The sequence below is a fragment of the Eretmochelys imbricata genome, chromosome 16 (assembly GCF_965152235.1).
Source record: "Eretmochelys imbricata isolate rEreImb1 chromosome 16, rEreImb1.hap1, whole genome shotgun sequence".
In the NCBI taxonomy this organism is placed as follows: Eukaryota; Metazoa; Chordata; order Testudines; family Cheloniidae; genus Eretmochelys; species Eretmochelys imbricata.
This window is the reverse complement of record NC_135587.1, coordinates 1,861,454-1,887,644: the sequence shown is the minus strand read 5'-3', so window position 1 is coordinate 1,887,644 and position 26,191 is coordinate 1,861,454.

Sequence of the window (26,191 nt, the reverse complement as noted above, 5' to 3'; positions counted from 1 at the left end):
TAGGTGACTTCTTTTGGGTACTTTTCTGGTTCTGTCAATCAGTTTCTTCACTTCAGCAGGTGGGTATTGTAGTTTTAAGAACACTTGATAGAGATTGTATAAGTATTTGTCTCTGTCTGAGGGATTGGAGCAAATGCGGTTGTATCTTAGAGTCTCTAAGCAAAAGAATAAAGGGACACAAATCAAATGTCAAGAATTAAAACATTCAAAAACCAGTCGAAGAACACTTCAACCTCCCTGGATGCTTCATTACAGACTTAACAGTGGCAATTCTTCAACAAAAAAACTTCAAAAACAGACTCCAATGAGAAACTGCAGAACTGGAATTAATTTGCAAACTGGACACGATCAAATTAGGCCTGAATAAAGACTGGGAGTGGATGGGTCATTACACAAACTAGAAACTATTTCCCCGTGTTAATTTTTTCCCCTACTGTTACTCACACCTTCTTGTCAACTGTTTGAAATGTGCCACCCTAATTACCACTACAAAAGTGATTTTTCCTCCTGCTGATAATAGCCCACTTTAAATTCAATTGTCTCGTTAGAACTGGTAAGGCAACTCCCATCTTTTCATGTACTCTGTACATATATCTTCCTAGTGTATTTTCCACTCCATGCATCTGATGAAGTGGGTTTTAGCCCACGAAAGCTTATGCCCAAATAAATGTGTTAGTCTCTAAGATGCCACAAGTACTCCTCGTTGTTTTAGCATTCACAGGGACTCACGCCTTTGTGGGTTCTCTGACGTCTAATAAGGTGTGAGAGCCAAGGGAAGGTTTTCCCACACTCAGGGCACATGTTTTGTCTCTCTCTCCCTTGAGGATTCTCTGCTGGGCTGTGGTTTCCTTGAGGTCCTTGAGATTTTCCTCACAGCTGATGGATTTACCCACTTTCTCCCCTGATTTGTTTCCCTGCTGCCTCTCTTCACGACTCCTGGACACGTTCCCTTGAGTTCCTTCTGGTAATCGCCCTTGCAGTTCCACGTGCTCAGCATCTTCCTGCTGTGGATTCTGCTCCTTGTTCTCACTCACCATCCCATCGTCTCCTGAGCCAGAGAGAGAAACCTCAGAAGCTGGGATGGAAAAGGGGAGAGGAAACCAAAATAAGTGCTAGAGAGATGGGGGGAAGATCAGGAAATCAATTCCCCAAAACTCTTCCCTAAAGGGGAGAGAGGAGAGGATCAACTCAGTCTCCATATCCCATCCCAATGCTCAGGATGAAGGGACGTTAGGAATTCAGTTATTGTTACTAGGGCTGTTGATTAATCGCAGTGAACTCACGCAATTAACTCAAAAAATTAATCGTGATAAAAAAATTAATCATGATTAATTGCACTTTTAATTGCACAGTTAAACAATAGAATACCAATTGAAATGTATTAAATATTTTTGGATGTTTTTCTACATTTTCAAATATATTGATTTCAATTACAACACAGAATACAAAGTATACAGTGCTCACTTTATATTATTTTTATTACAAATATTTGCACTGTAAAAATTATAAAGTATTTTTCAATTCGCCTCATACAAGTACTGTAGTGCAATCTCTTCATCAAGAAACTTACAAATGTAGTTTTTTTGTTACATAACTGCAGTAAAAAAAAAACAAAAAAAACCCCAACAACCTAAAACTTTAGAGCCTAAAAGTCCACTCAGTCCAACTTCTTGTTCAGCCAATTGCTAAGACAACAAGTTTGTTTACATTTATGGGACATAATGCTGCCTGCTTCTTATTTACGTCACCTGAAAGTGAGAACAGGTGTTTGCATTGCACTGTTGTAGTAGCTGGCATTGCAAGATATTTACATGCCAGACAAGCTAAAGATTCTTATGTCCCTTCATGCTTCAACCACCATTCCAGAGGACATGCATCCATGCCAATGACGGGTTCTGCTCGATAATGATCCAAAGCAGTGCAGACCGATGCATGTTCATTTTCATCGTCTGCGTCAGATGCCACCAGCAGAAGGTTGATTTTCTTTTTTGGTGGTTCGGTTCTGTTGTTTCCACATCGCAGTGTTGCTCTTTTAAGACTTCTGAAAGCATGCACCACACCTCGTTCCTCTCAGCTTTTGGAAGGCACTTCAGATTCTTAAACCCTGGGTCAAGTGCTGTAGCTATCTTTAGAAATCTCACATTGGTATGTTCTTAGCGTTTGACAAATCTGCAGTGAAAGTGTTTTAAAACAAACAACATGTGCTGGGTTATCATCCAAGACTGCTATAACTCGAAACACCTGGCAGAATGTGGGTAAAATAGAGCAGGAGGCATACAATTCTCCCCCAAGGAGTTCAGTCACAAATTTAATTAACACTTTTTTTTTTAAAATAAGTGTTGTCAGCATGGAAGCATGTCCTCTGGAATGGTGGCTGAAGCATGAAGGGGCATACAAATGTTTAGCATATCTAGCATGTAAATACCTTGCAATGCAGCTACAAAAGTGCTATGAAAATGCCTGTTCTCACTTTCAGGCAACATTGTAAATAAGAAGTGGGCAGCATTATGTCCCATAAATGTAAACAAATGTATTTGGCTTAGTGATTGGCTGAACAAGAAGTAGGACTGAGTAGACTTTTAGGCTCTGAAGTTTTACATCATTTTATTTTTGAGTGCAGTTAGTTTTTCTACATAATTGTACATTTGTAAGTTCAACTTTCATGATAAAGAGATTGCACTATATTATTTGCATTAGGTGAATTGAACAATACTATTTTTGTTTTTTACTATGCAAATATTTGTAATCAGAAATAATAATATAAAGTGAGCACTGTACACTTTGTAGTGTGTGGTAATTGAAATAAATATATTTGAAAATGTTGAAAATATCCAAACGTATTTAAATAAATGGTATTCTATTATTCTTTAATCACATGATTAATCACAATTAATTTTTGTAATTGCTTAACAGCCCTAATTGTTATGAGTCAGTCACAATGGGTAGGAGGCCATGAGTGATAGCTGCTCTGTGGATATGACACCTGCTGGGGGCCAGTAGAGAACTCAAAGAGCTCTCAAGTTCTTGGTAGGGAATCCCAGCTGTGTCTTTCAGGCAAAGACAGTATTTGAGTTGGTCTAATGATTCCTCATCTGTGCAGGTTCCTCCCAGGCTCTCTCTTCCCTCAGGGCCCTGGAGATCTGAGACCCACACCTCTTCCCCCGGTTCCAGCTGGGACATCTGGACATTTGCGGATGATACTAAACTGGGAGGAGTGGTAGATACGCTGGAGGGGAGGGATAGGATACAGAAGGACCTAGACAAATTGGAGGATTGGGCCAAAAGAAATCTGATGAGGTTCAATAAGGATAAGTGCAGGGTCCTGCACTTAGGATGGAAGAATCCAATGCACCGCTACAGACTAGGGACCGAATGGCTAGGCAGCAGTTCTGCGGAAAAGGACCTAGGGGTGACAGTGGACGAGAAGCTGGATATGAGTCAGCAGTGTGCTCTTGTTGCCAAGAAGGCCAATGGCATTTTGGGATATATAAGTAGGGGCATAGCGAGCAGATCGAGGGACGTGATCGTTCCCCTCTATTCGACATTGGTGAGGCCTCATCTGGAGTACTGTGTCCAGTTTTGGGCCCCACACTACAAGAAGGATGTGGATAAATTGGAGAGAGTCCAGCGAAGGGCAACAAAAATGATTAGGGGTCTAGAACACATGACTTATGAGGAGAGGCTGAGGGAGCTGGGATTGTTTAGCCTGCAGAAGAGAAGAATGAGGGGGGATTTGATAGCTGCTTTCAACTACCTGGAAGGGGGTTCCAAAGAGGATGGCTCTAGACTGTTCACAATGGTAGCAGATGACAGAACGAGGAGTAATGGTCTCAAGTTGCAGTGGGGGAGGTTTAAATTGGATATTAGGAAAAACTTTTTCACTAAGAGGGTGGTGAAACACTGGAATGCATTACCTAGGGAGGTGGTAGAATCTCCTTCCTTAGAGGTTTTTAAGGTCAGGCTTGACAAAGCCCTGGCTGGGATGATTTAACAGGGAATTGGTCCTGCTTCGAGCAGGGGGTTGGTCTAGATGACCTTCAGGGGTCCCTTCCAACCCTGATATTCTATGATTCTATGATTCTATGATCACCTCAGCTTTGGAAACTGGAAGCCCTGCTCAGATGAAGGAAAACAAATGAGATCAGGTGAATTCATGGCACATTTATCATAAAGAACATGGACTTTTTTTTTAAAAAACCTGGCTCATTTTATATTCTGGAGCTAGCTCTCCCGGTGCTCAAAGGTACCAGACACTCTGCTTATAACTCTCCACCGCTCTGCTGGTGCACACGCAGACAAACACTCCTTATTAAAGAGACTCATAAAACCCACAGAAAGTAACTCCGTATCACTGAAAGCCAAGGAAAAGTCACCTTGGGACTGCTTCTTACCGACAGACCCAATAATAATAAGACAGTCATAGGGGAACTGGGACTGGTGAGCATGGGCTTGCAGAGTTCAGCATAGTAATGAATAGGGAGGAGTGGGGATATCACTGAGCGCAGTCTGTCTGGGGTGCTAGATATCAGGAAAGCACATTTTGAGAAGTTAGGGAATATAATGAGTCAGGTGTAATGGAAAGGAGCATTACCAAGAAGCAGGTCGACTAGGAGGTGTTCTATTAACCCCATAGTCAAAACACTTTCCAAATGTTCCCACACCACATGGATTTTAGCTAGTGGCACGAGGAATCTGCTTTTGCCGTCCCACACAATCTTTGCCATTTGGCCAGGCAACATACTGTCCTTTGAGACCACACTCTGCTTAACCAAAGAGATCTGGGCCCCTGTATCCCTCTGCCCCAAGTATTCCCGGCCAGTAATTTCGACAACCTTAACATGCATCATATCTGGTTCTGCAGAGGCTAATCTCACAAAACCAACATGATCAGTTTCAATTGCTTTGGGGGTTTTTGTGTTGAGGGCAGCAGAACTAACATGAGCTATTGGTTGCCTGCTTCCTCCTCGCACAGGGCATTTATTCCTCTAGTGATCAGTGGAATTACACAGATAGCACCTTTTGGGCTCTTCTGCTTTTACAGGAGATTTGGGATGAGGGTTAGAGGAATATTTTTGGGTAAGAGAATGTTTAGGCTCCCAGCCCCCTTCTCTCTTCCCAGGAGCAAAATGGGATCCTCCCTTCCCACCAGTTGTAAACCCCTCTTTCTGTGGCCTGCCCTCAATAGACACCTGATTGTGTTCAAAGGCATCAGCTAAAAAAGACATCGCATCCACAGACTTTACTTCTTTGTCCCATAGACACTGCTTCACATCAGCCTCACATATGCTTAGGAAATGCTCTTGAGCAACAAGATCCAACATTCCCTCAAAACTTGCCACTTTACCTCTCACCCATTTTCCCAACAAATCTTTCATTTTGTCTACATATTTCCCATTACTCATACCAATATCCTTCTTAAGATTCCTAAATTTAACTAAAAGAAAAGGAGTACTTGTGGCACCTTAGAGACTAACAAATTTATTTGAGCATAAGCTTTCGTGAGCTACAGCTCACTTCATCGGATGCATACTGTGGAAAATACAGTGGGGAGATTTATATACATACAGAACATGTACATTCCCATGCATGTATATTCTGAGTGCATCCAATGAAGTGAGCTGTAGCTCACGAAAGCTAATGCTCAAATAAATTTGTTAGTCTCTAAGGTGCCACTAGTACTCCTTTTCTTTTTGCGAACACAGACTAACACGGCTGCTACTCTGAAACCTAAATTTAACTCTATATGTTTCAGGGGTAATCTGAAAACTTTGCAAAACAGTATCTTTAAATTTACAATAGTCTAAAGCATCTTCAATAGGCATTCCATTGAATACATTTTGAGTTTTACCCGTTAATTTTGCAATCAGGGTAGGAACTCTCTTTTCAGGGATTTCATGTATTACACACAACCTTTCAAAGGTAGTCAGATATTCAGCAATATCATCCTCCTCACTGTACGCAGGACATAAGTGTTCCCATTTGTGGATTTTTGGAGTGATGGGAGTCGCTGGGGTTAGGGGATTCTGGTTCTGCTTTTCTAGCAGGTCCAGCTGGTGTTTTCGCTCTCTCTCTCTCTCTCTCTCTCTCTTTCTCTCTCTTTCTCTTTTTTCTTCCATTGCCCTTCTGTGTGCAGCCTCCTCCCTGCCTGCCTCTGCCTCCATAGTTTCCCTGGCCACAGCTGCTTCTTTTAGCCTCATTTCTGCCTGCCACATTTATCTCTGCAGCTTCCAGTCTGGCCAGCTCTAGTTTTGTAGTTGCCTCACTGGTAGTCATTTCTTTGCTTTCTTGTGCTTATTTCCCTCACCCGAAATAAACAACCAGAAAATAACAAAACTGTGACCTCCTCCTGACTGTTCTTAGCCACTGCACTTAAGACTCACTTAAAATCACAAATATCAGTGCTTAAAGTGTGAACTCCACTTGGAGTAACAAGCCGTACATACACTCTGCTCGCTGCGCCACTGTGACGTTCCCCTCTGGTGTTATCGGGACCGGTGATCTGCTCGGTCACTCCAATCCTTCACTCTAGGAGCCAGCCTTACCCTGCTCTGCTGTGAGAACCCCTGCTCCTGGGCTGTTCACGCACAGCCTCTGGCATGTAAGCTTCTTGGATTGTTCAACCGAATGACACTAGCCAATATCTCTGGTCCCAGACACAACCCTAGGACCCTCCGTCTTGCAGTGTCCAGTTATGCCTGCTGGATGCTGTAAGCTTATATGAGTTTGTCAATTTAACAAAAAAATTGATGTGCACCAGGCTTGTTATCCAAAGGGGAGTCTCTGACACGCTTCAAACCAAACGCACTCCTTCAGGCAGAACAAACAAAATTATTAATGACAAAGATAGATTTTAAGTGATATTAAGTGATAGGCAAAAACTGAGAGTTAGTTACCAAAAGAAATAAAATGTAACCACGCAGTCTAAACTCTCAACCCTATTAGACTGGGCAACAACTAGATTAAGCAGTTTTTCTCACCCCACTGGACATTGCAGTCCTTTGGCCCTGGTTTAAGGAACAAACCTGTATATTATCTCCTGTGTTGGAGTCTTGTCTTCTTCTCAGGGTCTTGGTTGCTTGCAGCATAGGTGGGGGCAGGAGAAGGGCCCAGTATGTATCCACTCTGTCTGTTTTATACCCTCAGTCCATGTGCTTGGGGAACAAAAGTACAGGCATGTCTGGGGGCATTGCTGAGTCTCTCCAAGCAAGGATGAGCAATTCCCCTGGTGTGGCCTCACGCAGGTGAGTCATTGCATTGTATCTCCCCTGCTGGACAATGGTTGTTGATGGGTTGTTTCACACCCCGCCTGGGTGTTGGTTAATTTCCTTGCTGTCGCCTCTGGGGAGCTAGTATTTGTCTGATTCCCCAGTTTACAGCATGCTTTAGTGACAATCATACAACACAATTCTAGAACTTCATATGCATTAATGATACACATATATGGATAGAGAAATGACTTTCAGCAGATGAATTTCTGGGAAAAAAATATTTTAACATACTCAAATCCAAATGCAGATTTTACTTTAGTTTTGCAAGTGTTGTCAGTTAGCTATGCGACAAATCGCTTCACTAATAAATTTGAAATGCTCAAATAAATTTGTTAGTCTCTAAGGTGCCACAAGTACTCCTTTTTTTTTTTTTGCGAATACAGACTAACACGACTGCTACTCTGAAACCTGAAATGGGGTAGGAGATGACACCCTACTCACCGTCTCCCCTGCTACGTTTATAAACACAATGAATAATATCAAATTGGTGATCATGTCCAGAAATGACTCCCTATCAGCAACGCAATGGCACCATACGAAAGACGACAAGACAACTAACAAATAGCTACGCCAGCAAAATCTCTAGCGTATGCACAGTTATTGTGGAAAAAAAGTCCATTAAAAAAATCAAGATAATGAAATGTTCACAAACCACATCAATTCCTAGTTAAGGTTGCCCGGTGCTGGGTTAGTACCTGTTAGTAAATATTAATGCTTTAGTTCTTTCTTTCTGTATTTTTCATGCATATATTGATTAACTATTCTTTACAACCTTTATCTTCAACAAAGAGTACATCTGAATTCAAAGGCTCAGAACACCCGCCCTTGACCAATAAGTGAACCTGTTCAATAATTGTATCTACTATGCATCCAAAACTCTACATAATTATACTGATATGGAATTTAGGTGGGGGAATGAAAACTGTCCATCCCTTCCATATACAGGAGAGAGAGATAGATTCAGCTTTTAGTCTGACAACAAAGGGTGGTAATGTATCTATTAGGGCTCGTTACTGAGCCGAACCCCTCATCAGCATGGAATCATGTCCTCTGGAATGGTGGCCGAAGCATGAAGGGGCATACAAATGTTTAGTATATCTAGCACACAAATACCTTGCAACGCCGCCAGCTACAAAAGTGCCATGTAAACACCTGTTCTGATTTTCAGGTGACACTGTAAATAAGAAGCGGGCAGCATTATGTCCCATAAATGTAAAAAACTTGTTTGTCTTAGTGATTGGCTGAACAAGAAGTAGGACTGAGTGGGCTTGTCGGCTCTAAAGTTTTACATTGTTTTGTTTTTGAGTGCAGTTATGTAACAAAAAAACCCTACATTTGCTAACTGCACTTTCCCGATAAAGAAATCACACCACAGTACTTATATGAGATGAATTGAAAAATACTATTTCTTTTGTTTATCTTTTTTACAGCACAAATATTTGTAATAAAAAATAATAATATAAAGTGCACTGGACACTTTGTATTCTGTGTTGTAACTGAAATAAATATATTTGAAAATGTAGAAAAACATCCAAAAATATTTATAATAAATTTAAATTGCTATTCTATTATTAACAATGTGATTAAAACTGGATTAATCATGACTAATTTTTTTAATCCAGTTAATTTGTTTTGAGTTAATTACTTGAGTTAACTGTGATTGACAGCCCTAGTATCTATTGCTTTCTGTATAGTGGTGTACAAATCTCTGATGGAATTATTTAATCTAAGATTATAAAATTGAACCTGTTATTTCAATAATCTTGAGTCATTAACTCAGACATGCAACAGCTGCCTCATGCCTTTCACCACATGGACAGTGGCTAAACCAACCTCTGAAAACCAGGAAATGAAGAGCTGAAGCCCACCACACACCTCTACAACACAATCTTAACTTTGCCCCTCTAATCCCAGAGCTGGCAGTCACCACTGGGAACAATTCAGTCAGGGTGGTGCAAAGGTAAACAAACTATCAAGGGAAGTGGAGGATTTTCCATCTCCTGAAGCCTTCATGTCAAGGCTGGATGCCTTTCTGGGAGCTGATTTAGTCCAACACAAGGTATTCAGCTCTGTAGAGCAGTAATTAGATGAAATTTTATGGCTTGTTGTACAGGAGGTCTGATTACATGTCCTAATAGTTCCTCCTGGCCTTTTAATCAATAATATCTATGAGAAAGGACTAAGAGAACATGTCATTGTTTGTGTTGTGTTCCACAGATTGGAATGCCAGCATTTATTTGCATGCCCCCCAGCTGTGTGCACTGTGTCAGGTGTAGCTGTAACTGAATGGTGGAGGGATTAGTTGGAGCAGCTTGGCAGAGCTATGATTGTGGTATGAAGAGAGGTGCATGTGAACCTTGAAGAATCGTGTATGCCTCATTTCAGTGCTGTGTTGCAGGTTGTGTCAGTAACAATGCACAAGGGTGTGTTCTTGCCATGGGGATTGTCAGCACTCTGGTGGCATACATCAGTTGTTTACAGGGTTCAGTGAGGGGGTAAGTGAAGGCAATGACTCAGAAGTAATCCTTGAGGGAGAGGGATAAAGGGGTGGCAACATTTTGCAAGTCTGAGCTGGTTTGTGTGCAGTACGCTCAGTGTTTGAGTGGTGGCCAGGCGCAGGCAACTTCTGTTCTTTATGCTAGACCTAAACCCAAGTTTTGCCTTAGCAAAGAGAAGACCTTAGACTTTGTGTTATCCTGCTCCTGTGCTCTGTTCCCAAAGCGTTCTCTAGCAGGGGAGGGGGAGTGCTCGTATGTGTGTCACTGGCATGCTGGGGTGTTGCTGAAAGAGGGCAGAGTTGAGGTTGCACTGTGGGGTGATGTGAACCTCAGCTCTTCATTTCCCCTTCTAATAACGAAGGGGACAGGAATCCTTACCCAGCGAGGTCACATTCTCATAGTTCTCCTGCATGCCGTCCAGGAGAGCCCACTCTTCCCTGGTGAAATACACAGCCACCTCCTCAAAGGCCACTGGCTCCTGCAAGAGCAAGAGTCCAACACTCAGTACTTACTGCCCACTGACAGCCCCACGATTCACAGGGGCGCAGGGCCAATCAAATGGAAGCTATGGGAGGTTCACAATCAGCAGAGTCCCATCCACACCAGTTAGGTGTGTTAGGGTTTTCTTTCCACTCTGAACTTTGGGGTACAGATGTGGGGACCCGCATGAAAGACCCCTTATTTGTGTGATGAATTAATAAAGAATGCATGAATGTGAAGCAACAATGACTTTATTGCCTCTGCAAGTGGTGATCGAAGAGAGGAGGGGAGGGTGCTTAGCTTACAGGGAAGTAGAGTGAACCAAGGGGCGGGGGGTTTCATCAAGGAGAAACAAACAGAACTTTCACACCGTAGCCTGCCCAGTCATGAAACTGGTCTTCAAAGCTTCTCTGATGCGCACCGCACCCTCCTGTGCTCTTCTAACCACCCTGGTGTCAGGCTGCGCATAACCAGTGGCCAGGCAATTTGCCTCAACCTCCCACCCCGCCATAAACGTCTCCCCCTTACTCTCACAGATATTGTGGAGCGCACAGCAAGCAGTAATAACAGTGGGAATATTGGCTTTGCTGAGGTCTAAGCAAGTCAGTAAACTGCACCAGCGTGCTTTTAAACATCCAAATGCACATTCTACCACCATTCTGCACTTGCTCAGCCTGTAGTTGAACAGCTCCTGACTACAATCCAGGCTGCCTGTGTAAGGCTTCATGAGCCATGGCATTAAGGGGTAGGCTAGGCCCCAAGGATAGCTATAGGCATTTCAACATCCCCAATGGTTATTTTCTGGTCTGGGAATAAAGTCCCTTCCTGCAGCTTTTGAAACAGACCAGAGTTCCTGAAGATGCGAGCGTCATGTACCTTTCCCGGCCATCCCACGTTGATGTTGGTGAAACGTCCCTTGTGATCCACCAGTGCTTACAGCACTATTGAAAAGTACCCCTTGCAGTTTATTTACTCGCCGGCCTGGTGGTCCGGTGCCAAGATAGGGATATGGGTTCCGTCTATGGCCCCACCACAGTTAAGGAATCCCATTGCAGCAAAGCCATCCACTATGACCTGCACATTTCCCAGGGTCACTACCCTTGATATCAGCAGATCTTTGATTGCGTTGGCTACTTGCATCACAGCAGCCCTCACAGTAGATTTGCCCACTCCAAATTGATTCCAACTGACCGGTAGCTGTCTGGTGTTGCAAGCTTCCACAGGGCCATCGCCACTCGCTTTTCAACTGTGAGGGCTGCTCTCATCTTGGTATTCATGCGCTTCAGGGCAGGGGAAAGCAAGTCACAAAGTTCCATGAAAGTGCCCTTACGCATGCGAAAGTTTCGCAGCCACTGGGAATCGTCCCAGACCTGCAACACTATGCGGTCCCACCAGTCTCTGCTTGCTTCCCGGGCCCAGAATCGGCGTTTCATGGCATGAACCTGCCCCATTAGCACCACGATGTCTACATTGCCAGGGCGCATGCTTTGAGAGAAGTCTGTGTCCATGTCCTCATCACTCTCGTCACCGCGCTGACGTCGCCTACTTGCCCGGTATCGCTTTGCCAGGTTCTGGTGCTGCATATACTGCTGTATAATGCATGTGGTGTTTAATGTGCTCCTAATTGCCAAAGTGATCTGAGCGGGCTCCATGCTTGCCGTGGTATGGCGTCTGCACAGGTAACTCAGGAAAAAAGGCGCGAAATGATTCTCTGCCATTGCTTTCACAGAGGGAGGGAGAGAAGGAGGGCCTGATGACATGTATCCAGAACCACCCGCGACAATGTTTTTTGCCCCATCAGGCATTAGGATTTCAACCCAGAATTCCAATGAGCAGCGGAGACTGCGGGAACTGTGGGATAGCTATCCACAGTGCAACACTCCGGAAGTCGACGCTAGCCTCTGTACTGTGGAAGCACTCTGCCGAGTTAATGCACTTAATGCACTTAGAGCATTTTGTGTGGGGACACATACAATTGACTATTTAAAAACGATTTCTAAAAACTCAAGTTCTATAAATTCGACCGAATTTCGTAGTGTAGACATACCCTCAGCAAGTTTGCAGATGACACTAAACTGGGAGGAAAGGTAGATACGCTGGAGGGTAGAGATAGGATACAGAGGGCCCTAGACAAATTGGAGGATTCGGCCAAAAGAAAACTGATGAGGTTCAACAAGGACAAGTGCAGAGTCCTTCACTTAGGATGGAAGAATCCCATGCACCGCTACAGACTAGGGACTGAATTGCTAGGCAGCAGTTCTGCAGAAAAGAACCTAGGGGTTACAGTGTACGAGAAGCTGGATATGAGTCAGCAGTGTGCCCTTGTTGCCAAGAAGGCCAATGGCATTTTGGGATGTACAAGTAGGGGCACTGCCAGCAGATCGAGGGACGTGATCATTCCCCTCTATTCGACATTGGTGAGGCCTCATCTGGAGTACTGTGTCCAGTTTTGGGACCCACACTACAAGAAGGATGTGAAAAAATTGGAAAGCGTCCAGCAGAGGTCAACAAAAATGATTAGGGGACTGGAACACATGACTTCTGAGGAGAGGCTGAGGGAACTGGGATTGTTTAGTCTGTGGAAGAGAAGAATGAGGGGGGATTGGATAGCTGCTTTCAACTACCTGAAAGGGGGTTCCAAAGAGGATGGCTTTAGACTGTTCTCAGTGGTACAAGATGACAGAACAAGGAGTAATGGTCTCAAGTTGCAGTGGGGGAGGTTTCGGTTGGATATTAGGAAAAATGTTTTCACTCGGAGGGTGGTGAAACACTGGAATGCGTTACGTAGGGAGGTAGTGCAATCTCCTTCCTTAGAAGTTTTTAAGGTCAGGCTTGACAAAGCCCTGGCTGGGATGATTTAGCTGGAGATTGGTCCTTCTTTGAGCAGCGGGTTGGACTAGATGACCTCCGGATTCTATGATCTGAGGGGCAGGGAAGGCATTTCTAGGGCTGAGTGCCACTTTGATTGTCTCCAGGATTCTAGCTCATGCTCGGATACTACATTTGTTCCTCAGTAGGGACAGATGGGGCTTAAAGTCGGTTTGTACAGTGGGGAGCAAAAGGGGAGCTGCAAGGGGGGCGTCCCAGAGCCAGAAAGGAAATCAAAAGGTCATAGAATCATAGAATATAAGGGTTGGAAGGGACCTCAGGAGGTCATCTAGTCCAACCCCCTGCTCAAAGCAGAACCAATCCCCAACAAAATCATCCCAGCCAGGGCTTTGTCAAGCCTGACCCTGAAAACCTCAGAGGAAGGAGATTCCACCATCTCCCTAGGTAACACATTCCAGTGTTTCACCACCCTCCTAGTGAAAAAGTTTTTCCTAATATCCAACCTAAACCTCCCTCACTGCAACTTGAGACCATTACTCCTCGTTCTGTCATCTGCCACCACTGAGAACAGTCTAGATCCATCCTCTTTGGAACCCCCTTTCAGGTAGTTGAAAGCGGCTATCAAATCCCCCCTCATTCTTCTCTTAAGCAGACTAAACAATTCCAGTTCCCTCAGCTTCTCCTCATAAATCATGTGTTCCAGTCCCCTAATCATTTTTGTTGCCCTCCACTGGACTCTTTCCAATTTTTCCACATCCTTCTTGTAGTGTGGGGCCCAAAACTGGACACAGTACTCCAGATGAGGCCTCATCAATGTTGAATAGAGGGGAATGATCACGTCCCTCCATCTGCTGACAATTTCCCTACTTAACATCCCGAAATGTCATTGGCCTTCTTGGAAACAACGGCACACTGTTGACTCATATCCAGCTTCTCATCCACTGTAACCCCTAGGTCCTTTTCTGCAGAACTGCTGCCGAGCCATTCGGTCCCTAGTCTGTAGCGGTGCATGGGATACTTCCGTCCTAAGAAAAGGACTCTGCACTTGTCCTTGTTGAACCTCATCAGATTTCTTTTGGCCCAATCCTATAATTTGTCTAGGGCCCTCTGTATCCTATCTCTACCCTCCAGCGTATCTAACACTCCTCCCAGTTTAGTGTCATCTGCAAACTTGCTGAGGGTGGAATCCACACCATCCTCCAGATCATTTATGAAGATATTGAACAAAACCTGCCCCAGGACCGACCCTTGGGGCACTCCACTTGATACCGGCTGCCAACTAGACATGGAGCTATTGATAACTACCCGTTGAGCCCGACAGTCTAGCCAACTTTCTAACCACCTTATAGTCCATTCATCCAGCCCATACTTCTTTAACTTGCTGGCAAGAATACTGTGGGATACCCTGTCAAAAGCTTTGCTAAAGTCAAGGAATAACATGTCCATTGCTTTCCCCTCATCCAGAGAGCCAGTTATCTCATCATAGAAGGCAATTAGATTAGTCAGGCATGACTTGCCCTTGGTGAATCCATGCTGACTGTTCCTGATCACCTTCCTCTCCTCTAAGTGCTTCAGAATTGATTCCTTGAGGACCTGCTCCATGATTTTTCCACAGACTGAGGTGAGGCTGACTGGCCTGTAGTTCCCAGGATCCTCCTTCTTCTCTTTTTTAAAGATGGGCACGACATTAGCCCTTTTCCAGTCATCTGGGACTTCCCCTGATGGCCATGAGTTTTCAAAGACAATGGCCAATGGCTCTGCAATCACATCCGCCAACTCCTTTGGCACTCTCGGATGCAGCGCATCCGGCTCCATGGACTTGTGGTCGTCCAGCTTTTCTAAATAGTCCCGAACCACTTCTTTCTCCACAGAGGGCTGGTCTCCTCCTCCTCATGCTGTGCTGCCCAATGCAGCAGACTGGGAGCTGACCTTGTTCGTGAAGACAGAGGCAAAAAAAGCATTGAGTACATTAGCTTTTCCCACATCCTCTGTCACTAGGTTGCCTGCCTCATTCAGTAAGGGGCCCACACTTTCCTTGGCTTTCTTCTTGTTGCTAACATACCTGAAGAAACCCTTCTTGTTACTCTTAACATCTCTTGCTAGCTGCAACTCCAGGTGTGATTTGGCCTTCCTGATTTCACTCCTGCATCCCCGAGCAATATTTTTATACTCTTCCCTGGTCATTTGTCTAATCTTACACTTCTTGTAAGCTTCTTTTTTGTGTTTAAGATTAGCAAAGATTTCACTGTTAAGCCAAGCTGGTAGCCTGCCATATTTACTATTCTTTCTACAGACGCGGATGGTTTGTCCCTGTAACCGCAATAAGGATTCTTTAAAATACAGCCAGCTCTCCTGGACTCCTTTCCCCCTCATGTTATTCTCCCAGGGGATCCTGCCCATCAGTTCCCTGAGGGAGTCAAAGTCTGCTCTTCTGAAGTCCAAGGTCCGTATTCTGCTGCTCTGCTTTCTTCCCTGTGTCAGGATCCTGAACTCAACCATCTCATGGTCACTGCCTCCCAGGTTCCCATCCACTTTTGCTTCCCCTCCTAATTCTTCCCCGTTTGTGAGCAGCAGGTCAAGAAGAGCTCTGCCCCTAGTTGGTTCCTCCAGCACTTGCACCAGGAAATTGTCCCCTACACTTTCCAAAAACTTCCTGGATTGTCTGTGCACCGCTGTATTGCTCTCCCAGCAGATATCAGGGTGATTGAAGCCTCCCATGAGAACCTGCAATCTAGTAACTTCCGTGAGTTGCCGGAAGAAAGCCTCGTCCACCTCATCCCCCTGGTCCAGTGGTCTATAGCAGACTCCCACCACGACATCACCCTTGTTGCTCACACTTCTAAACTTAATCCAGAGACTCTCAGGTTTTGCTGCAGTTTCATACTTGAGCTCTGAGCAGTCATACTGTTCCCTTACATACAATGCAACTCCCCCACCTTTTCTGCCCTGCCTGTCCTTCCTGAACAGTTTATACCCATCCATGACAGTACTCCAGTCATGTGAGTTATCTCACCAAGTCTCTGTTATTCCAATCACATCATAATTCCTTGACTGTGCCAGGACTACCAGTTCTCCCTGCTTGTTTCCCAGGCTTCTTGCATTTGTGTATAGGCACTTGAGATAACTCACTGATCGCCCCTCTTTCTCAGTATGAGGCAGGAGCCCTCCCCTCTCGCACCCTCCTGTTCGTGGTTCCTCCCAGTATCCCACTTCCCCACTTACCTCAGGGCTTTGGTCTCTGGTACGGGGGAAGGCCAGATGGCTATAGAAAAGTAGTGGGAGATAGATATATTAGCTCCAGGCACAAACAAATCCCCGGTACCAGGATAAGTGAAATGGCAGCTGCTCCAAGGTCAATTAAGACACCTGGGGCCAATTAAGAATTTTCCAGAAGGCAGGGAGAACGCTAAGTTGATTGGGAGACCTGAAGCCAATCAGGGGCTAGCTGAAACTAGTTAAAAGCCTCCCAGTCAGTCAGGTGAGGGTGCATGTCAGGAGCTGTGGGAGGAAGTTGCGCTGTTGGAGAGGCTGAGTAGTACACACCATATCAGGCACAAGGAAGGAGGCCCTGAGGTAAGGGTGAAGCGGAGCTTGAGGAAGTGAGGGCTGCTGTGGGGAAGTAGCCCAGGGAATTGTACATGTCATGTTTCTAAAAGGTCAGCTACCATAGATGATACTATTAGGGTCTCTGGGCTGGAGCCCGGAGTAGAGGGTGGGCCCGAGCTCCCCGCCTCCACCTTTACCCCCTGATTAATCACTGAGACTGGGAGACAACAGAGACTGTGCAAGGAAGGATAACTTCTCCTCACCTCCCTCGCTGGCTTATGATGAAAATGGTTCAGTAGACTGTGACCCTTGTCTCTAGAGAGAGAATTGTTACGTGCAGGGTCACAGTAAGCCTCTGAGGCTAGTGAAATCTGCCAGGAAACACGGGACCCACAGAGGCAGGGACAGAACTTTGTCACATCTCCTTCCCCCGGTGAACCTAGTTTAAAGCTCTCCTCACTAGGTTGGGCAGCCTGCTTGCGAAGGTGCTCTTCCCTCTCTTCGTTAGGTGGAGCCTGTCTCTGCCTAGCACTCCTCCTTCTTGGAACACCATCCCATGGTCAAAGAATCCAAAGCCTTCTCTCCAACACCACCTACGTAGCCATTCGTTGACTTCCACGATTCGACGGTCTCTACCCAGGCCTTTTCCTTCCACGAGGAGGATGGACGAGAAGACCACTTGCACCTCAAACTCCTTTATCCTTCTTTCCAGAGCCACGTAGTCTGCAGTGATCCGCTCAAGGTCATTTTTGGCAAGGTCTATTAATATTGATCCACCGTCATTCCTGGAAATCAGTGGCAGTGAGGCACTGAAATGCCTGGGAAGGTCTGGGCCTGTTGGACGAAAGCTACTGCACCCAGAGGATGCTAGAGCCCCCACACTCGGTTCTCTGGCCATTTTAATCACCCTCCGGTGAGAGGATGTTTTAACTGGCCAGGCCATGATTGGGCTGAGGGGAATTAGCAGGCTTGGCAATGAGAGTGCAGTCCCGTTGGCTCTTTGGCCAGTGGTGTCTTGGCCGTGCCCAGGGGAATTGTTTGATTTGCAGGGTGCTGCAGGGCTTTGTTGGGGCGGTTTCCTGGGGATCGACCTGGAGCCTGCATATGCCAAGGCAACTGTCCTAATTGACTCTGTTTGAGTTGGGCACTGCCCCGACACGCAGCAAGAGTCAGGCCCTGCCCGGCTGAGATCAGGGGGTCCTGTTGTGCCAGGCGCTGCCCAGACACAGCAAGAGACAGGTCCTGGCTAAAGAGCTCACAGTCTGAACAGATACAGGGAAGGAGTAGAAAATGAGGCCTAGAGAGGCAGCCAAGATGACATGGTAGATAGGGATTAGTCCTGTCTCCCAGCCCCACTGTTCTAACCTTCTGGATCCCCACACCCAGAGCTGGGGACAGAACCCAGGAGTCCTGGATCCCAGCCCATCTGCTCTAACCATAGACCCCACTCCCCTGCCAGGGCTGGGGCCTGCAGCTGACTCGCTCCCCAGGTGAGTTAGAGCTGTGACTCCTATTTGACAAATGGGGTACCAGGCAGAGCCCTGCTTTGCCTGGGGCTCAGGGCTTTGGGGCTGGCTGTCATGACACTCCCACTGCCGAGGGATGGGGCCTGCACATACAAACCCTGCTGCACGGGGGTGGGATGGGGAGGGGAGTCTGGCCATACCCCGCAGCCACTCCCCCACCTCCCGTTGGCAAAACCAGGCCCCCAGGGGCTGACATTGAGCACTTTTCTCACACTGTCCCAGCCAGCATCCCGAACTGCACAAAGGGGCAGGGGTCCCACTGACAGAGCAGGCTGGGAGCCTGTCCCAGGCTCTGGGAGGGGAGGAGGAGGTCTACTGAGTTACAGGGGTGGGGCTGGGAGCCAGGACTCCTAGGTTCTGTCCTTGGGTCCAGGAGGGAAGTGGGGTGTGGTGATTAAAGCAGTGTGGGAGGAGGGGTGTTGGGAATCAGGACTCCTGGTTTTTGTCCCTGGCTCTGGGAGGGGAGTGGGTCTGGTGGTTCGAGCGGTGAGGGCAGGGGCAGGCCTGAGAGCCAGGATGCCTGGGTCTATAAAGAATGTCCTCTGACAGTGGGTATCTGGCCTGGCCAGGTTCCCCTCTGGTCTCGCACTCAATAAAACACAGCACCTGGGTGGAGTGCAGGGGCCCCTCCCTGCCCCATCCAGCCAAGTTGGTCCAGCCAGCTTCACTCCCTGCCCCGCCGGTGCCCCCACTCCAGCAACCCTGTAATAGAGATGGGGGCAGTACTGGAGGTGGGGTAGGGGGCTGGGACTCACAGCAGCTCTTATCACACTAACCTCTAATGGTGAGAGCTGTTCCAGCCCACTGAGGGGATTGTGTAGCCCTGGAGCTTCGGCCCCTCCAGGGGAGCTGGGCTCATACATTGATGCATTTGCTGCATCTCTCCCCCATCCCAGCTGTGGGTGCAGGCTCTCAGCAGCCCTAGGCAGCGCCATTGCGTTGGTCACACATGGGTAAGTTCCCCCTCTCCCAGCGATGGGCGCAGGCTCACAGCAGCCCCAGGCAACCTCGGGCCGAACCACCAAGGCCTGGAGCTTCTGCAGCCTGTGAAAGCCAAGGCTCTGCAGGGCGTGGTGGCTCCAATGGAGCCCTGTGGCTCTGACTGCCCCCGGGCCTCAGTTTCCCCAGTTGCAGCATGGGAGTCACACATCCATCGCAGGAGGGGGCTGGGACTGAGAAACCTGGGACTGGGCAGTCTCCATGGGAAACGCTTGCTCCTCCCTTCCCTTTCTGTGCCTTTCCATGCCCTGTTGCCAACAGAGAGTGGCCACCCCAGCCCAGCCCAGAGGAATCTGCGTCTCAATGCTCTCCCAGACTCTACCCATTAACCCTCTTCCCATTTCAGAAGTCACTCAGGGGAAAGATTTCCCATCTAAATAAGTACAATTCACTGTAGGTAAAAATGCAGGGAACACCACAAATCTGAGATTTGAACTGGACATTAGAGAAGTGGAGAGAAAATGGGGTACAATCAGTGGAGGAAAACAAAGAACTTCTCAGGAATTTGAAAGAAGGTGGGGGGATCACCATTGATTTTGATCTTTGTTATCTAGAGAGAAAGGGGGAAGGACTGGAGAGAATGGTATCACCATGGGAGAGGGCAGCGATAAATCAGAGGGGATCTCATTCCCCCCCTTTCTCTCCCCGCTCCTCGGGGGTCACCTGCTCTTCTCCTCTCCCTGCAATTTGCTGGCTGTACAGAAATTTTTCCATCTGCCCCTTTTCCCAGGTCTCCCTCCACCCTCCTGCCCAGCCACACACAGAAAACCCAGTGGGGGCTGGTTCCCTCCATCCCTGAATCTCCCAGTTGTGCCCCAAGGCAGACAGAACCTGGCAGGGCCAGGCGGGGCATTGGTTGTCACCCCAGGGAGCAGATCCCAGCAGCTGCGAGATCCCATGTTCTCATTGACACTGGTGCATAGTTAGTTCCCTGCCCATCCTCAGCACCTTCCCCCAGGTCTCTCTCCATTACCTGGAGGCTCCAGCCCCACAGCGGAGGCGGGCAGAGCCCGGGACTGTACCCCAGGTTAGCTCGAGCTGGAGAAGGTCCCCCAGGCTGGGCACAGGGGGGGTTAATGAAGGTCTCTCCCAGCATAGACCTCTTCTGCTCAGCCTGGGCCCCCATATCACAACGGAGGCAGCAGCGTGGCACTCACCCAGGACCTGATCACACTAAGGCCTGGTCTACAGTTGGCGGTTATTTCAGAATTAGCCGAGTTACTTCAAAATAAAACTGATTCTGTCCACATGACCAAACCAGTTTTTTCGGTTTAAAGGGCTCTTTACTCCGATTTCTGTACTCCACCTAGGCAAGTGGAGTAGTGCTAAAATTGAGATCACAGTTCCGGGTTACAGGTACCGTGGATGAAATTCAATGTTATTGGCCTCCGGGAGCTATCCCAGAATGCTCCCTTGTGACCGCTGTGGACAACACTCTCAACTCTGATGCACTAGTCAGGTAGGCAGTAAAAGCCACAGGAACTTTTGAATTTCCTGTTTGGTCACCATCAGCACAAGTGACCATCAGCACAGTCCTCCATCACAGGTGACCATGCAGAGCCCACCATCTCAAGAGACCACGCAGTCCCGGATTCACAAACGAGCTCCAGCATGGTCCGAACGGGAGGTATTGGATCTCATCGCATGTTGGGGAGACGAATCTGTTATGGCAGAACTAAACTCCACAAAAAGAAACACAAATACGTATGCTAAAGTCTCCAGGGCCATGACGGAAAGAGGCTACTCCAGGGACACAGAGCAGTGTCATATAAAAATCAAGGTGCTCAGGCAAGCGCACCAAAAAGCCAGGGAGGCGAACGGGCGCTCTGGGTCACAGCCCCATACATGCCGCTTCTACTGTGAGCTGCATGCAATTATGTGGGGTGATGACACCACTACTCCATCACTGTCCGTGGACACCTGCAAGGGGGGAGGAGCACGGAGCGAGGAGGATGAGTTTTTGGAGGATGAAGAGGAGGAGGAGGAGGACTGTGCACAGGCGGCAAGTGGGGAATCCGTTTCCCCCCCAGCCAGAAACTATTCTTAACGCTGGAGCCAATAGCCTTCCCCACTCCCAAGGCATGCTCCCGGACCATGACCCTGGAGAAGGCACTTCTGGTGAGTGAAAGCTTGATCGGAGCCACGTGGTACGGGGTGGGGGAAAGCCTCGCTGGGCTGTTCCGTTTAGTTTAAAGTGCTCATCCCTGCTCAGAGCCTCATCGGCGCCACGCAGTGTGTGTCTGTGTGGGCGGGTGTTGTGTGAAGCAAACATCCCAGAGAGCCCGCAGGCCCTCCCTTTATATGGCAAACCCACCAGTAATTTCTTGCTATGGGAAAGGGGGCCCAGCAGTTTGAAAGCATTGAAATGAATGTGGAAGAAGCAGAACCTCGCATGCCCCTAGGGCTTACCATGGCTGCCTGCAAGCTGAATTCTTTTGCCCAGCTGCATGTGATGGCTTACTCACACCAAAGTGGCAGGCACTTCAGTATAAGAGGCAATATGCGACCTTGTACGGAAAGAACATGTGCTGTGTACTATGAATTGCCTGTTTCACTGAGAAACAGTGTCCCCTTTGTTCTCTAAAATGTATCTTTTAAACTACTACCCTCCCTTTTTCTCCTCCTGCAGCAGGTGCAAATGTTTCAATGCGGCCCCTATCTACTCCATCCCAGAGGCTGGTCCAGATCAGAAGGCAGAAAAAACGAACTTGGGACGACATGTCTGCCGAGCTCATGCAGACCTCCCGCACGGATAGGGCCCAGTTGAATGCATGGAGGCAAACAATTGTGGAGTCGCGTAAAGCGTTACATGAATATGAAGAGAGGAGGGACGTGCGTGATGAGAGCAGGCAGGATGCCATGGTCAAGCTCATGGGGGAGCAAACTGACATGCTCTGCTGTATGGTGGATCTAATGCAAGAAAGGCAGCAAGACCACAGACTGCTGCTGCAGCCCCTGAATAACTGCTCTCCCTCCTCCCCAAGTTCCATAGCCTCCTCACCCAGACGCCCAAGAACACGGGGCGGGAGGCTACGGGGATCCACACAGTCAACGCCACAGGATTGCACAAACAGCAGAAAGCTGGTGTATCCTAAATTTTGATTTGATTTCTGGACTTGTCCTTCCCTCCTCCTCCTCCTGCTCCTCCTCCACCCCCCTAACCTAATGCCCCCCTCCCCCATCTCATTTCTCTCAATGTTTTGTGCAACAAATAATAAAGAACGATTTTTAAACGATTGTGACTTTATTTCCTTTCCTATATATAGGGGTGGGTAACTTTAAGAGAAACAAACACAACTCTCACACTGTACCCTGACCAGTCATGAAACTGGCTTTCAAAGCTTCTCTGATGTGCAGTGTGCCCTGCTGCACTCTTCTAATCGCCCTGTTATCTGGCTGTGCAAAACTGTCTGCCAGGCGAGTTGCCTCAACCTCCCAACCCTGCCATAAACGTCTCCCCCTTACTCTCACAGATATTGTGGAGCACACATCAAGCAGCAGTTACAACTGGAATATGGTTGTGCTGAGATCTAACCGAGTCAGTAAACTGCGCCAGCACGCTTTCAAACATCCAAACGCACATTCTACCACCATTCTGCACTTGCTCAGCCTATAGAATCATAGAATATTAGGGTTGGAAGGGACCTCAGGAGGTCACCTAGTCCAACCCCCTACTCAAAGCAGGACTGATCCCCGACTAAATCATCCCAGCAAGGGCTTTGTCAAGCCTGATCTTAAAAACTTCTAGGGAAGGAGATTCCACCACCTCCCTAGGTAACGCATTCCAGTGTTTCACCACCCTCCTAGTGAAAAAGTTTTTCCTAATATCCAACCTAAACCTCCCCCACTGCAGCTTGAGACCATTACTCCTTGTTCTGTCATCTGCTACCACTGAGAACAGTCTAGATCCATCCTCTTTGGAACCCCCTTTCAGGTAGTTGAAAGCAGCTATCAAATCCCCCTCATTCTTCTCTTCTGAAGACTAAACATCCCCAGTTCCCTCAGCCTCTCCTCATAAGACATGTGTTCCAGTCCCCTAATCATTTTTGTTGCCCTCCACTGGACTCTTTCCAATTTTTCCACATCCTTCTTGTAGTGTGGGGCCCAAAACTGGACACAGTACTCCAGATGAGGCCTCACCAATGTCGAATAGAGGGGAATGATCACGTCCCCCGATCTGCTGGCAATGCCCCTACATATACATCCCAAAATGCCATTGGCCTTCTTGGAAACAACAGCACAACGTTGACTCATATCCAGCTTCTCATCCACTGTAACCCCTAGGTCCTTTTCTGCAGAACTGCTGCCGAGCCATTCGGTCCCTAGTCTGTAGCGGTGCATGGGATTCTTCTGTCCTAAGTGCAGGACTCTGCACTTGTCCTTGTTGAACCTCATCAGATTTCTTTTGGCCCAATCCTCCAATTTGTCTAGGTCCCTCTGTATCCTATCCCTACCACTCCACCAGTTTAGTGTCATCTGCTAACTTTCTGAGGGTGCAATCCACACCATTCTCCAGATCATTTATGAAGATACTGAACAAAACCGGCCCCAGGACCGACCCGTGGGCCACTCCACTTGATACTGGCTGCCAACTAGACATGGAGCCATTGATCACTACCCGTTGAGCCTCACAATCTACCCAGCTTTCTATCCACCTTATAGTCCATTCATCCAGCCCATACTTCTTTAACTTGCTGGCAAGAATACTGTGGGAGACCCTGTCAAAAGCTTTGCTAAAGTCAAGGAACAACACGTCCACTGCTTTCCCTTCATCCACAGAGCCAGTTAACTCGTCATAGAAGGCAATTAGATTAGTCAGGCATGACTTGCCCTTGGTGAATCCATGCTGACTGTTCCTGAACACTTTCCTCCCCTCTAAGTGCTTCAGAATTGATTCCTTGAGGACCTGCTCCATGATTTTTCCACGGACTGAGGTGAGGCTGACTGGCCTGTAGTTCCCAGGATCCTTCTTCTTCCCTTTCTTAAAGATGGGCACTACATTAGCCTTTTTCCAGTCGTCGGGGACCTCCCCCAATCTCCATGAGTTTTCAAAGATAATGGCCAATGGCTCTGCAATCACATCCACCAACTCCTTTAGCACTCTCTGATGCAACACATCCGACCCCATGGACTTGTGGTCGTCCAGCTTTTCTAAATAGTCCAGAACCACTTCTTTCTCCATGGGGGGCTTGTCACCTCCTCCCCATGCTGTGCTGCTCTCTGCAGTAGTCTGGGAGCTGACCTTGTTCACGAAGACAGAGGCAAAAAAAGTATTGAGTACATTAGCTTTTTCCACATCCTCTGTCACGAGATTGCCTACCTCATTCAGTAAGGCGCCCACACTTTCCTTGACTTTCTTCTTGTTCCTAACATACCTGAAGAAACCCTTCTTGTTACTCTTAACATCTCTTGCTAGCTGCAACTCCAGGTGTGATTTGGCCTTCCTGATTTCACTCCTGTAAGCCAGAGCAATATTTTTATACTCATCCCTGGTCATTTGTCCAATCTTCCACTTCTTGTAAGCTTCTTTTTTGTATTTAAGAGCAGCAAGGATTTCAATGTTAAGCCAAGCTGGTCGCCTGCCATATTTACTATTCTTTCTACACATCGGGATGGTTTGTCCCTGTAACCTCAATAAGGATTTTTTAAAATATAGTTGAACTGCTCCTTACTACTGTCCAGGATACCTGTGTAGAGCTTCATGAGCCTTGGCATTAAGGGGTAGGCTGGGTCCTGGAGGATAACTATAGGCATTTCAACATCCCCAACAATAATTTTCTGGTCTGAGAAGTAAGTTCCTTCCTGCAGCTGTTCAAACAGACCAGAGTTTCTGAAGATACGAGCATCATGCACCTTTCCCGGCCATCCCACATTGATGTTGGTGAAACGTCCCTTGTGATCCACCAGTGCTTGCAGCACCATGGAAAAGTACCCCTTGCGGTTTATGTACTGGCTGCCAAGGTGGTCCAGTCCCAAAATAGAGATATGCGTTCTGTCTATTGCCCCACCACAGTTAGGGAACCCCAGCGCATTAAAGCCATCCACAGTGGTCTGCACATTTCCCAAAGTCACTACCCTTGATAGCAGCTGGTCAATGATTGCGTTGGTTACTTGAAGCACAGTAGATTTCCCCACTCCAAACTGACTCCCGACTGACCAGTAGCTGCTGGGCGTTGCAAGCTTCCACAGAGCTATGGCCACTCACTTCTCAACTGTGAGGGCTGATCTCATTTTGGCGTATTTGCACTTCAGGGCAGGGGACAGCAAGTCACAAAGTTCCATGAAAGTGGCCCTACGCATTTCTCAGCCACTGGAAATCATCCCATACGTGCAACACTATGCAGTCCCAACAGTGTGTGCTTGTTTCCTGGGCCCAGAATCAGCGTTCCACGGCATGAACCTGGCCCATGATCTCCCAGTCGCCACATGCTGTGCCGTCTGTGTCCATGTCCTCATCAGTATAGTAATCGCGCTGTCGTCGCTTCCTCGCCCGGTTTTGTAGGTACTGCACATACTGCTGGATAATGCACGAGGTATTTACAATGGTCAAAACTGCAGCGGAGATCGGATCGGGCTCCATGACTATGGCACCTGCACGGGTAATCCTGGAAAAAGGGCACGAAATGTAGGAGAGCAGAGTGGCAGCGGAAGCTGTGCTGTTTGGTTCACGGTAGCCGAACAAAGGCTGAAAATGGTTGTCTTCTGTGGCTTTCACGGAGGTCGGAGCCCAGGACAGACAACATGGAGAAGCTCGGAAGCGTGGCAATAGCCAGAGAGCAGAGTTGGCGGTGGAAGCTGTGCTGTTTGGTTCACGGTAGCCGAACAAAGGCTGAAAATGGTTGTCTTCTGTGGCTTTCACGGAGGTGGGAGCCCAGGACAGACAACATAGAGAAGCTCGGAAGCACCGCCATAGCGGGAGAGCAGAGTTGGCGGCGGAAGCTGTGCTGCTCGGTTCACGATGGCCGAGCAGAGTTGGCAGCGGAAGCGTTCGATGAGGAAGAGAAAGAGTAGCTACTAGAGATTACATAGGAAGATGAGAGGAAAT